Source organism: Perca flavescens, chromosome 17 (assembly GCF_004354835.1).
Source record: "Perca flavescens isolate YP-PL-M2 chromosome 17, PFLA_1.0, whole genome shotgun sequence".
Lineage (NCBI taxonomy): Eukaryota > Metazoa > Chordata > Actinopteri > Perciformes > Percidae > Perca > Perca flavescens.
This window is the reverse complement of record NC_041347.1, coordinates 7,813,053-7,828,246: the sequence shown is the minus strand read 5'-3', so window position 1 is coordinate 7,828,246 and position 15,194 is coordinate 7,813,053.

Genomic DNA, 15,194 nt, shown 5'->3' with positions numbered 1-15,194 from the left:
CCCAAAAATCTTTATTAGTAGGCCTACTGCGGCTCACTGAGTGATTTTGTATTTGGTAAAAAAGTCAGTTGGTCGGTCGGTCCACCACTTTGGTCCACACTGAAATATCTTGACTATTGGATGGATTGCAATGCCACTTTGTACATTATGAATTGTGTAGCTCTCTTCACGACAACACAGACACAGGTTGGTTCTTTGAAACGGGCGTTTATTGCTTTGCTTTTCTGTCCTTAATGAATCCATGTCACGCCGTGAGAACTATATGTGAATGAACATAGTAAGCACGTCAAATTAATTATACATTCCCAAAGAAAATAAAATACAAATTGCGCTTGGCGCGAATATAAATAAAGCTTCACATGTAAGATAAAATACCTCGTTGGCTGCTTGTCCTGAAAAGAGGTTCTTAAATCCTTTGAAAATCCTTTACAGTTGCCTTGGCCTGCTACAACAGTGTAACTCCAACTTAATTAGCAGAGCCAAGCGCCGTAACATGTGCTCACGTTAGATCTTTCCTCGTCCATTAACAAATTCCGCAGCAGTGGAAACCACAACAGAGAACTTTAGTTCCTAGAGAAACAAAAAACACAATGGACTAAAATCTTTAACTATTACATCACATTCATTTTAACCTTTACATTAAACACGTTTCCTATTTATTTCTGTATGATACTATGAATATAAACTATAAATTTACTATGAATTTTGCATTAATTATGCGTGATAAACAGCACATATTTAAGAGCACTTACAAATTGAATGTCCCCAAAGGATGAATCCTATTGACTACTGTAATCCGCAGCCTCACCAACAAGGCCCCCTGCTGTCACTGACACTTACAACAGTTTACACTAACCTCCATCCTGGACTGCTACAAAACAGCTATATATTTGTCTCTGTTTTTTTTCTGTTTCTGTATTTATTGTTTATTCTTATTAAAGTTCAATATTGTTTGTTTGTATGTATGCACCAATAACCAAGGCAAATTTCATGTAGGGTAACTACTGGTCATCTCTATTTTGTGTATTTCTGTAGCGCCATCATAAGGATTTTAATTTGTCCAATACTTGGGTCAATGAGTAAATAGCTGCAAAACCAATGACGTTTCCACCAGCTTCAGCACTGTTAGTGCCATCTAACAAATGGTAGCATGCTAACATGCTAAACTGAGATGCGGAAGATGGTCAACATTTTACCTGCTAAACATCAGCAACATTCATTGTGAGCTTGTTCGCATGCTAATGTTAGCATTTAGCTCAAGCCTCAGCACACTGCTAGCATAGCTGTAGACTGAAGAAAAATACAAATCTGTGACATGAGAGTTGCAAGCACAACACAGCACCACCACAGCTATCAAAACACCACCGATTAAAGCATCATGTAACTTATAGTACTTTATTTATATCATTTGCACATTCAATCTGCATTATGTCTGCATCATTATGTGCAGACCTTTAAGTTGGCTAATAATATGTATCAGTTTTGAAGTAGTGCCTCTGCACCACAACGAAAGTAGAAGAAAGTAGCTCAGGGCATGGCTACACATATACTTTGTCCTTTACAAAACGGGTTAGGGTTATATTGACTGAATGAGCGGAATCATCTGGAACCTCCACTACTTTGATATCTGTGTAAACAAACGAAGAGCCAAGTCACTTCTGGAACAACGATGATGTGGAAACTACAACAGCATTGGCCAGCTTTACGGTTATGTGTGTGCTAGCCTATATGTGCTAATGTTTTATTAATGTAAAATACATCCACTCAACATAATTCCCTGGTGAAGCTGATTCTTCTTTTCTACCTGTTACATAACTACATTGTGTCACATACACATTTCAGCAGTCCCATAAGCCAATTCAGCGTGTTTGATCTTCCCAACATCCTGTGGCTTTGTGATGTTTGCCATAATTAAAGTCAGATGTAGCCCATTTAGTAATCCAGCCTGTGTGACAAACCCAGCGGCAGCAGCAGCATGTGGGATGGGCTCAGAGCGCTTTTCCCAGCAGAGGAGCCCCTTGAAAAGTCGTCTTCCAAACCGCACTCAGGTGGCACCGTTAAGAGGCAGCTGGCAAATCTGTCTGACTGTTTACTTTCTGTCTGTTTGGCTCACTTTTCCCATGCATCCATGACTCATGTTAGGTAATGATCAAACCTTATTTTGGATTACTTCTAAAAGTTATCAGAGCACTTTTTCAGCCTGGGGTCAAAAGGTCTGTGGAGTTTTTGATCAAACTTAGCTCAGCAGCCAAGAGCTAAGTGTCCTTTAAAGCAATGGTGCACCTCCAGGCACAAAGTCTTTACTCTTGTTTCCACCCAATCACTTCAGCAGGATCTTTCACTGATTAGTGTTTTTATCTCTGATGTGCTCATCAGTCAAATAGTGGATTTTGAAATCCAGAGAAACCTAGGTTTTTAGCACTCAGGGCCAGATGTACTAACGCTTTTGAGCCCACTTCAGGCTTATTTGTTTCGCATAAAAGCATGGCGAGGTGTGTACAAACAGGCCGCACTGAGGTAAAAGCGCAGATTGCCTGTCGTCGGGAAAGGGGAAAGGGGAAAGTGGGAGTTTCCCATAAAGAGATGGGAGGAGAAGTGTAAAGTGCGGCTAATTATGTATTCCGCAGTATGTACAAAAACGGCCCGTGAAAGCGCGCCTCCATTTTGCGGTGAAAATTCTCTGCCTCTTAAAAGCAGGTGTAAACCTGCCACAAGCAGGTTTCCTCACATATGCCTCCTGGTGAAATGGCAGTGGTAATCCCAGCAAGACGGAGACATAGGCCAAGGAGACGAGCTAAGGATTACACTTTTTCAGTTGAGTGAACACAAAATCATTTAGCGTTACAGATTAAGCAGCCATGCAATATTACAGTTACTGGAAGAAATCAAAGATAACATTTAATCTCAGATTTCACATTCCATTCCAGCAGTTGTTAAACTCCTTGCTACATCACACATATTGGCATCAGGATCATTTCAAACAGTCATAGCATCAGCAGTGGGAATATCGCAGTCTGCAATCAGCCGTATCATAGCACCAGGACTTAACGCTTTGCTACAGCGCACTAGTCAATACATACATTTCCCCACCACTAATGCCGAAATAACAAGCATAAATAAGCAGATCAACTTTGTTATCGCTAAATCTTTGTTTTCGCTGTTTTGACTTGGTGGCTGATCCATGACGGAAAGATGCACGCATATTACGGTATAGTGGGCGGAGAAAGGCGCTGATTACCCGATGAGCTGCAGGTTTGGTAAATACGAGGTAAGCTGAAGTATCACAGCGTGCGCATTCTGCGGGTTGGCCATGCCGCTGATAACGCTACATTCCCAAATGTACGTACATCTGGCAAGTGGCAATTTGAGTAGTTACAATATGTAACTCCAGTTCTTTGAATACATATCCTCCACCGACATGCCCCTCAACGGGACATCTGGGACACCCTGGACGTCTGTTGCAAAATTCATATTTATACCAAAATGAAACCAACAAACACTAACTCATTATCTATACTTGTCCTAAAGCTGCACAATTTGTCACAATTTACTTTTACTCTTCTTATTCTGTGTGAGTGTATGTGTTTGTGTGTACTCACAAATTATTAATAATTCGTAAGTGTTCAAGTATTGACTAAAAGGTGTGTTCCTCGGGAGTGTTTTAATCCAAACCACGATCTTTTTCCTAAACGTAACTAGTCGTTTTGGTGCCTAAACTTAACTTTTGTTGCCGCATAACGATCGCTTTTTGTCACCAAAACTTAAGCGCAATGTCCTCCAAAAATATCGTCCTCGTGGTGCTATGTACCTGGCTCAAAGTCACCTATTCTCGGATAACTGGACCATCAACTACTGCTGACACGATGGAGCACCATGCGGAGCACCATGCGGCGTCACAGAGCTCTTTAGCCGGGGTCACAGAGCTCTGATGCGACTAAACACATCTACTAACTGCCACTGATACGACCGAGCTGTGACGGAGGTCTGTAGCTGGCAGCAGGAAGCTCTGTAGCGGCCTAAATAACTAACAACTGCCGCTCGGTGGCATGGAGCTCATAGCCAGCCATTGTAGCCGGTGTCACATGACCAGCCAGCGTCACGTGACCGGCTGGCAGTCTCCTAGTTTTGTACAATATCTTATGTTTGGTGTGCGTAGTGTGAGAATATTGCTGTCTCCTAACCATTTGTCAGGAAAACATGACATTTTGATAATATGACAATTTGATCTTCTGTCCCTCAGCTAAAATCCCTCAGACTAATGTAATAAGCTACAATCTAAAATTTCCCCCATTATGCCTGGACTTTTTGTAAGGAGACAGGACTTTTGAGAGTGTTCCGTCCTGCTCCAGGACCCTGTCCATCATTTGCTGCCTTGGTCCCCAGCGACTGGCTGACTTTGTGATGAGCTGGCGAGCCGGCAGACCCAGCTGAATCTGGACTTGAGCCAGCTCTCTTCTTGTTCTCCAGCTGTAAGAGAACCTGCTGACAATTCTCTTACACAGAGAAATGGCCCGAGTGATGCGGTTGTCATCCATGCCATGTCCTGTCAGAATAAGAATCAGATTAAGTATCAACTTTATTGGTCAAGTGTGCTTATGCATACATGGAATTTGACTCAGGTTTTCAGTAGCTTCTAGTACTTTCAGATACCACCCAAAATCAGAGAGAGAAAGGTTGGTAACAAAAGAGAAAATAAAAATAGAAATGATAAATATCATACTGGAGTACATATGTACAACAAGGTATGTCACATATGTTTGGCTGACTATCTATAACTAGCATACAGCAGTTGGGAAATGTAACTGAGTTCATTTACTAAGAGCTGATTTTCGGGGGCTTGTACTTTTTTTAATCGTATGCTACTTAATACTTCTACTTGACTACATTTTGGAACACAATATTGTACTTTTTACTTCACTACACTTATTTGACAGTTACTGTTACTTTGCAGATTCTGATTATAAACACAAAATATAATCAACAAATAAATGATTATAGATATAAAGATAACACTTTATGTATCTCTTGATAAAATTCACAAGCTACCCAGCATATATATATATATATATATATATATATATATATAAAAAATGACCAACTGCCACTTTGCTCATTTGAAAGCCATGGTGTCTCTCTCTCATGGATGGGCCAAATTCTCTGGGCGGGCAAAGCAGAGAAAGGGGAGGTAACCTTTCTCCTTATGACCTCATAAGGAGAAGATTCCTGATTGGCCCATCTGAGCTTTCATTTTCTCAAAGGCAGAGCAGGATACCCAGGGCTCGGTTTACACCTATCACCATTTCTAGCCATTGGGGGACCATAGGCAGGCTGGGGGAACTCATATTAATGTTAAAAAACCTCATGAAGTGACATTTTCATCTCATGGGACCTTTAAGGTTAATAAAGATTTTGGTTTGGGTGACATCATAGTTACAATGATAAATTCATGGTTAAAGTTAAACTAATGAAAGGGTCGTGGTCATGCTAATAAACTATGTTGACTATCTGTATCGATGTTTCATTAGTCTCGCATTGCCAGACCTTCCTCCACAGCGCTGCGGAGGAAGGTCTGGCGAGTCCACACAGCATTCCTTTATGGGAGGAAAATGTGCTCTGGTTTATTGGCATTTCTTTAAACCAATCACAATCGTCTTGGGTGGTGCTAAGCTCCGGACGGCGACACGGTGCCTCTGCTAAATAGTCTCAGGAAGGAACTTGTTTTGGTGGAACGTGTACGTTCAAAGGTTGTTTTAGTTGTGCAACAGAAAACTCCGATTGGACAGATAGTCTAGCTAGCTGTCTTGATTTACCCTGCAGAGATCTGAGGAGCAGTTAACCATAGTCCTCACAAATCCACCGGAGGTTAGAACGCCAACACAAAGAAAGAGGAAGGGGACGGACATCCGGCTGAAATGACGGACATCCAATGGAACAATCCCAGAAATGAAACGTTGTTGATATAGACTTATGTTTCATTGATCCAACCATGAACCCACGACCCCCTCCCTATGCAGACCTTGTCACAAACGTCATCTGACTTCCTCTGTAATATGGCCACTAGAGGACATTGTCCTTGATATTTATATTGTTTTGGTCTTTCCTGAAGCGTCTCATACTGGTATTCTTCTTGGGAGGACAGTCTTGCCAGCTCACTTAAATGACAGGAGCCATCTCAGACGGGAGGAGACGGAGCAGGAAGTGAAGTTTGAAGTTAGAACAAGCTGATCTGCTGTAAAGTCCAGACCTGGATACATATATCAGGTATTAATAGCCACCAGACGACTGAGCAATGCTGCCTGGCAGACAAAAAAAACTACTTAGAAGACTCTCCCCAAGGACCCCAGGAATAGTGCCCCCAAATCCCCCTCTCATCTGCTCTTGGAGCCGCTGCAAGTATCCCCCGAAAACTCTCTCAGAGCAAAATAGAAGATTAAAGCGGAGCTGAACCAAGGAGCCGGCTTCAGGTTTCGGCCTGACGGCCCTCTTGTATATAAATAGGCCCTGAGAGTGCGACAAAGCCCGGGCCACCAACCTGTCCCTGTTGCCAAGTCCTGCATTCCAGCTGTGTATTTTTAGTGCTGGCATTTAAACTTGGCAACACATTACATACCCATACCATCTGCACTATTTCCTGTTCCTGTAAAAGATGGGGTGTTTGGAAGCACACATCACCACCCATTATAAAAAATAGGCATGTGTGTACTCAGTAAAAGTTATTTTACCTTAGAAATATAAAAGCAAGTATTAAATTTCACTGTGGTACACCGCCAATTAGCCTGCCGACAGAAGGTTTTATTGAAAATGTCAAAGACCTTTGTCGGGGATCAAATTCGCGATATGAAACATCTTTATACTCGAGCCACAGGCTGCAACAAAAAAATCAATAACTGAGTCAGACTGCAAACTCCTTCGACAATCACACCATCAACAATTTCTTTTAAAAAAGAGAAAATTATGCATGTGCAAAATATATGCTCGTTTGTTCCAATAGGGAATGCGGGGAGAAAGGTTGGCTAAATCCCAACTTGAAATAATATCCATAATCAAAAGAAACTAATTATTCAGAAAATATCATGTTTTTAAAAATCTATAAATGTAGTCAGGGTCATGAATATCTGAATAATTACTATTCAAGAAATAGAGTAAATAGTCTAATATTACACAACCTATTATGTCAAGCAAATCACAAAACAACCTCTCAACAAGATCCATTTAGCAGCTTTTCCTGGAATATCCTTGTTCAGGCTGTGCTTTCACTCACCCCTTCAGTTCTACTTGCAAATTGCGCAGCGCACATTTCACTGGAGTCACATTCGGGTCCAGTTCAAAGCGAACAGCGTTCAGATCGTAGAAGATATTATCATATATAAACAGCAGCTGGTCTCTGGTCAGCCATCCTGCGCGATAGGGATCTACTTTAAAGACCAGACTGTGAAAGTAACCCTCCTCACAAATGCAGTACAGTATGTTGCCATATATCTGATTGATACGAGGAGGGCTTTAGACTGTTCTCACTGCAGACATTTTGATTAGTCAAACACAGGTGTGGGCGCTTTCACACCTATAGTTCGGTGGACATTTATAATATCTTGGGTTTTCTGGTTCTGCTTTAGTGTTTCTAATATTTTAGAATAAGGCAAACAATGAGCAGCTGACTGACAGATAGCAAGTGAAGGAGAGAGAGATGATGATGTCACACAGACGTCTAATGGTGTTTGGTCAGAACAGCTGATGGATCTGAAAGTTATCATCCCTTAAATATTATATAAGTCCGTAAATTGTGTGCAAGGTTGAAACTGCAGGCTAGTAAATGCTTTGTTTTTGGTTCCCTTCCTGTATTTGGCTCGGATCGGGTTCTCACCTGAAGTGAACCGAACTCTAGTTCACTTGGAAGCGAACAGAGACCCCCGTTTTTAAGCGGACCAGAGTTTGTTTGTTTGATTCTCACCAGAGTTCAGATGAGCTTTCACACCAGCCCAAACCAACCGGACTATCAGACCAAACGCTCCAGGGTTCATTTGAAACGGACCAAATGAGGCAGGTGTGAAAACAACCTAACTCATTATTGATAATAGCTCCATTTCATTTCCATTGTGGATGCTGGCTCACTGGCACATCTAAATGAATAACAGCCATCATTAATGTTATTAGTTACACCTCCGTGCTAAAACAATCTATACTGTATGGTTTCCTGGCAACATATCTCAAAAACACATTTTAATTTAGTTTTCACAGCAGACATTTTCACTTGTCATAGTAGAAAAAGCCCATGTGTTAGCCTACTAATGACATCACCAATGGCTCTGTTCTATTTATGGATGACAGTAAACCATTACAGTGTGACAATGAGCCAGCATGCACAGTACCAGCATCCTAAAACTGAAACAGCTAAATGGAATCCAGCCATTATTCATTGCATTATTTACTCACTTTTCCTGGTGTCTCATTTCAAACAGTTTTTTTGTTTGTAGCTAAATTATCCCCTCTCCGTGAACCATCACCTTATCGTGGTGGAGAGGTTTGTGTGTCTCTGTGAACCTGAGGGCTGTGTTGTCTGGAGCTTTGTGCTCCTGGTAGGGTCTCCCAAGGCAAAGTGGTCTCAGGTGAGGGGCCAGATAAAGAATGGTTCAAAAACCCCAATGAAAAAGCTAGGCAGAGATGGAGTGACCCTGCCCGGAGGAAGCCCGGGGCCCCCGTCTGGAGCCAGGCCCAGACGGCGGGCTCGTCAGCGAGCGCCTGGTGGCCGGGTTTGCCACGGAGCCCGGCCGGGCACAGCCCGAACAAGCTACGTGGCTCCCATCTCTCCAGCCCATGGACCCACCACCTGTGGGAGGAACCGTTGGGGTCGGGTGCGATGCCACATGGGTGGCAGTGAAGGTCAGGGGCCTCGACGGACCAGACCCGGGCGGCAGACGCTGGCTCTGGGGACGTGGAACGTCACCTCTCTGTGGGGAAGGAGCCGGAACTGGTGCGGGAGGTGGGCGCTACCGGTTAGATCTGGTGGGGCTTACCTCACGCACAGTCTTGGTTCTGGAACCATACTCCTGGATAGGGGTTGGACTCTTTTCTTCTCCGGAGTTGCCCAAGGTGTGAGGCGCCGGGCGGGTGTGGGGATACTCACAAGCCCCGGCTGGCGCCGCTGTGTTGGAGTTTACCCGGTGGGCGAGAGGGTTGCCTCCCACGCCTGCGGGTTGGGGGGAAAACTCTGACTGTTGTTTGTGCATATGCACCAAACAGGAGTTCGGAGTATTCGGCCTTCTTGGAGACCTTGACTGGAGTCCTGCATGGGGCTCCAGTGGGGGACTCCATTGTTCTGCTGGGGGACTTCAACGCACACGTGGGCAATGATGGAGACACCTGAGAGGCGTGATTGGGAGGAACGGCCTCCCTGATCTAAACCAGAGTGGTTGTTTGTTGTTGGACTTCTGTGCTAGTCATGGATTGTCTATAACGAACACCATGTTCGAACATAGGGATGCTCATAAGTGTACCTGGTACCAGAGCACCCTAGGCCAAGGTCAATGATCGATTTCATAATCGTTTCATCTGATCTGAGGCCGTATGTTTTGGACACTCGGGTGAAGAGAGGGGCAGAGCTGTCAACCGATCACCATCTGGTGGTGAGTTGGGTCAGGGGTGGGGAAGACTCTGGACAGACCTGGTAAGCCCAAACGTGTAGTGCGGGTCAATTGGGAACGTCTGGAGGAGGCCCCTGTCCAACAGACTTTCAACTCACACCTCCGGGCGGAGCTTTTTCGTGCATCCTTGTGGAGGCTGGGGCATTGAACCCGAGTGGACAATGTTCAAAGTTTCCATTGCTGAAGCTGCGGCGAGGAGCTGTGGTCTTAGGGTCTTAGGTGCCTCAAGGGGCGGTAACCCACGAACACCGTGGTGGACACCGGTGGTCAGGGAAGCCGTCCGACTGAAGGAGTCTTTCCGGGATATGTTATCCCGGAGGACTCGGAGGCAGTTGCAGGGCACCGAAGGGGCCGAAGGGCTGCAGCCTCTGCCGTGAAAGAGGCAAAGCAGCGGGTGTGGGAGAAGTTTGGAGAAGACATGGAGAAGGACTTTCGGTCGGCACCAAAGTGCTTCTGGAAAACTGTTCGCCACCTCAGGAGGGGGGCGGGGAACCATCCAAGCTGTGTACAGTAAGGATGGGACACTGTTGACCTCAACTGAGGAGGTAATAGGGCGGTGGAAGGAGCACTTTGAGGAACTCCTAAATCCGACTAATACGCCCTCTATGTTAGAGGCAGAGCTGGAGGATAATGGGGGATTGTCGTCGATTTCCCAGGCGGAAGTCACTGATGTAGTCAAACAACTACACGGTGGCAAAGCCCCGGGGATTGATGAGATCCGTCCAGAAATGCTCAAGGCTCTGGGTGTGGAGGGGCTGTCCTGGTTGACACGCCTCTTCAACATTGCGTGGAAGTCTGGGACGGTGCCAAAGGAGTGGCAGACTGGGGTGGTGGTTCCCTTTTAAAAAGGGGGACCAGAGGGTGTGTGCCAATTATAGGGGTATCACACTTCTCAGCCTCCCTGGTAAAGTCTACTCCAAGGTGCTGGAAAGGAGGGTTCGGCCGATAGTCGAACCTTGGGTTGAGGAGGAACAATGTGGATTCCGTCCTGGTCGTGGAACAACGGACCAGCTCTTCACTCGCAAGGATCCTGGAGGGAGCCTGGGAGTATGCCCAACCGGTCTACATGTGTTTTGTGGATTTGGAGAAGGCGTATGACCGGGTCCCCGGGAGATACTGTGGGAGGTGCTGCGGGAGTATGGGGTGAGGGGGTCTCTACTCAGGGCCATCCAATCTCTGTATGACCAAAGTGAGAGCTGTGTCCGGGTCCTCGGTAGTAAGTCGGACTCGTTTCAGGTGAGGGTTGGCCTCCGCCAGGGCTGCGCTTTGTCACCAATCCTGTTTGTAATATTTATGGACAGGATATCGAGGCGTAGTCGGGGTTGGGAGGGGTTGCAGTTTGGTGGGCTGGGGATCTCATCGCTGCTCTTTGCAGATGATGTGGTCCTGATGGCATCATCGGCCTGCGACCTTCAGCACTCACTGGATCGGTTCGCAACCGAGTGTGAAGCGGTTGGGATGAGGATCAGCACCTCTAAATCTGAGGCCATGGTTCTCAGCAGGAAACCGATGGAATGCCTTCTCCAGGTAGGGAATGAGTCCTTACCCCAAGTGAAGGAGTTCAAGTACCTTGGGGTTTTGTTCGCGAGTGAGGGGACAATGGAGCGGGAGATTGGTTGGAGAATTGGCGCAGCGGGTGCGGTATTGCATTCAATCTATCGCACCGTTGTGACAAAAAGAGAGCTTAGCCAGAAGGCAAAGCTCTCGATCTACCGGTCAGTTTTCGTTCCTACCCTCACCTATGGTCATGAAGGCTGGGTCATGACCGAAAGAACGAGATCCAGGGTACAAGCGGCTGAAATGGGTTTCCTCAGGAGGGTGGCTGGCGTCTCCCTTAGAGATAGGGTGAGAAGCTCAGTCATCCGTGAGGAGCTCGGAGTAGAGCCGCTGCCCTTTGCGTCCGAAAGGAGCCAGTTGATGTGGTTCGGGCATCTGGTAAGGATGCCCCCTGGGCGCCTCCCTAGGGAGGTGTTCCAGGCACGTCCAGCTGGGAGGAGGCCTCGGGGAAGACCCAGGACTAGGTGGAGGGATTATATCTCCAACCTGGCCTGGGAACGCCTCAGGATCCCCCAGTCGGAGCTGGTTAATGTTGCTCGGGAAAGGGAAGTTTGGGATCCCCTGCTGGAGCTGCTCCCCCCGCGACCCGACACCGGATAAGTGGACGAAGATGGATGGATGGATGGATGGCTAAATTATCCTCCAAGTTAACTATGTAACAGGCTAATTTCACAATAAGACTCTATTTACCATGTGAAAGCTACCAACAAGCTCACGTTTACAACTTTATAACATCACATCCGTGCCAGGGCCCTGCCCAACAGATTGTTCATTTAATAAAGCTCTTGTATCAATTGTTGTCTGACACAAACCTGGATTTTTGAGTTATTCTGGAAAGAAAAGTGCAGTTCATCCAGCGAGCTGGATTTTCAGCAAAATGTTTCTAGTTGAACCTCATACATGAATTCATGTTCTTTTGGAAATGCCTTTCCTACGTATATTGATACTTTAGATGAGAACAAGTAAGTTATGAAGAAATCCTGAAGATGTTTTGGTGTAATTATTAAATTTAATTTTCCACAATATATTTAAATTTTACAATAGAAGTTAATTAACATAATAAATATTCAAAACAATGAAATGTGTACATAGACCAATTGAAATTTAGCCAGGGACACTATGAGCAAAAGAGATATTTTCAACAACAAAAAGTGGAGCCGAAGACTATTGGTCATCAATCATGACGTTATGGGAGTTTTTTTTTTTGAACACTATATAATCAGTAATCAGATAATTTATTCACTTATTTTAAAACAAGAGTGTACAGTCATTTGAAATTAACAAATTTGAATGGGAATTGATGGGATTGGATGGCTAGCATCATGTTAGCCTGGATTACCTAATCCACATTTAAAAGTCAGCCCATCCTCTTCCAGAAAATAGTTGATTATGCAAGCAGCTCAAAACGACCCACCTACGTTTGTTTTTAGGGGCCGAAACTCTCGTGGCTGTTGTAATTATCATATTCAAACGAGAAAGTGAGGTGACAAAGTATAAGAGACAAATTCCGCATAATGAGTAAGGAGGTATAGGCTCGGGTTGTGGCTAGGTCTCAGGACTTTTACTCCGGAGACCGGGGTTCATGGCCCAGATAATGTCCCAGATAATGTCCCGGTTAATGTCCCGGTCTCTTGGGGCGGCTGTGGCTCAGGTGGCAGAGCGGTTGGTGGTTTGATCCCTGGCCCTGCAGTCCCATGTTGCTCCTGATGTTGTGCCATCGGTGTCTGAATGTTTGTGAATGTTTATCTGACGAACTTATATGGCAGCCTGTGAATGGTTCCATGTAAAAGTGCTTTGAGTAGTTGTTAAGACTAGATGTGAACTCAAAATTGGAAATGGACCTAATATTGTTCATGTATAAGGATGTGTTGGATCTCACTTCCCTTAAATTGCATATATATATATATATATATATATATATATATATACGGCAACAATCGTTTGCACAAGCAGTAATTATCCATCGGACTATTAAATTAACCCAAAAAAAACCCCGTGGTCTCCACATTCTTGATCGGCAGAAACGTTTTTTGCTTGTTTGGGATCTGACTGGCCAACGTATGTGAAAAGTTAAGCAAACTTTGTTGTCTTTTTGACATTTTTCCCCTGAGTGAAATTAGGGTATAACAGCAATCTCAACCAGCACAAGCGCTTGTGTCACCTGAAGTGCAGCGCCGCGCTGTTGAAGGGCCTCCCCCCCCTCCGTCTTAGCCTGAAAATTCACCTCAAAACGCATCGGAAATGCAAGATTTTTGTGGAATTTCAATGGGGGATAAAGAACTAACAAGACAGATAACAACATTGAACACTACACAAACAGTTTATTTTTTTTCATTTAGGCGATTCATTTTTCATAGTGACACAGGAGGTGCCGGATCCAACAAAAAAGGTTCCAGATCCAACGTCGGAGGTGCCAGAACATGTTCCGGCGTGTTCCGGCTCAAATGAAGCCCTGCAGTTAACCACAGTCCTCAGAAATCCACCAGAGGTTAGAACACCAACACAAAGAAAGAGGAAGGGGACGGACATCCGGCCTAAAATTAGGGACATCCGGCGGAATTTCCGGCGGCAACAGAGCAATCCCGGAAATGAAACGTCGTCCATATAAACTATCAAATAAGTAAAGTGAGATGCACCTTAGATAACTAGCTGCCATTATGTGAAAACAAACTGAATTATATATGAAATTGGAGAATCACCTTCAAGTTTTCTAGAAATGTCGCTGTGACCCCGTAAAGCACCAAATGTTTTGAAGTTCCATATTCATGTTGCCGAATAATCCTTGTTGATTTTCTCTGACTCATCATGGTCAGATGAAGCAAACATTTTTTCTATGATGTCTACGGCAACACTCTGATAATCCTCTTCAGTCACATGAATTGAAATCCAGCTCACAGGATGATGGCGTGGAGTTTCCACCCTGCTCCCAAATGGGACTCAGCACAGAGCCACTGAGGGGGATTGTTGTTTCCATTCCACAGATACCAAAACAAAGGATATGCTCTGTTCACACCAATAACGTCTTGCAAAGTGCAAATTCCTTACTGGAGCAGACTTCAGAGCTGCTTGGAAAGGCAAACTGCCCACCTGGCATGTAAAATGAGTTAATGCTGAGTGCTTCTCGCCTGTGAACAACACTCTTTGAGTGTCACAGATTTTTGAACAAGAGCCTGATTTTCTGTCCATGGGACAGCATCCAAGGTGTTGACAGCATGTTTCCTAAAGACATCCGATTTCCAATGACACTGAGTAATTAGTGATGATAGGCTCAACAGTGTGCTGGCATGGCCCAATTTCATTTTATGAGCTGAGCCTCTTTTCTGCCAGCACTCAATATATCTCTATAAAACATAGTGTTACATTCATTGTTAATGTATAGCAAGACATAAAAACATAAGTAACACCAGGTGAATTTTGAGTTACAATATAAAGCAGCTGTGCTATTTCAAAATACAATACTGTTACATTTTGCAGCCCACGTGATTTACCTGTCTTTAATCCTCAAGTATTGAAATATCTCTGCTCGCTCAACCATCTGCTTCTTATGAAAAGCCGGTACATCAAACACCATCCACAAGATAGAGGATCATGTTATAAGTTACCTAACAACCTGCTGCTCCTTGGTACAAGAGGGCAGAATGCACATGTGAACACACACACACACACACACACACACACACACACACACACACACACACACACACACACACACACACACACACACACACACACACACACACACACACACACACACACACACACACACACACACACACACACACACACACACACACAATGACGGAGTGGTTTGTACCGGCTCCAACAATCTGAGATGTGGCCAGAAATGCAGCAGGTAGGATCCTACAGCAGTCAAGCATCCATCTGGTAAAGAAGTCATGCTCATAAATCATAACGTGCAGCACCATGGGTTGGCAAAGCATTCTGACCACGGTAAATATGCGAAAAATAAAAAGGCATAATTTACTGCTGTGACATACA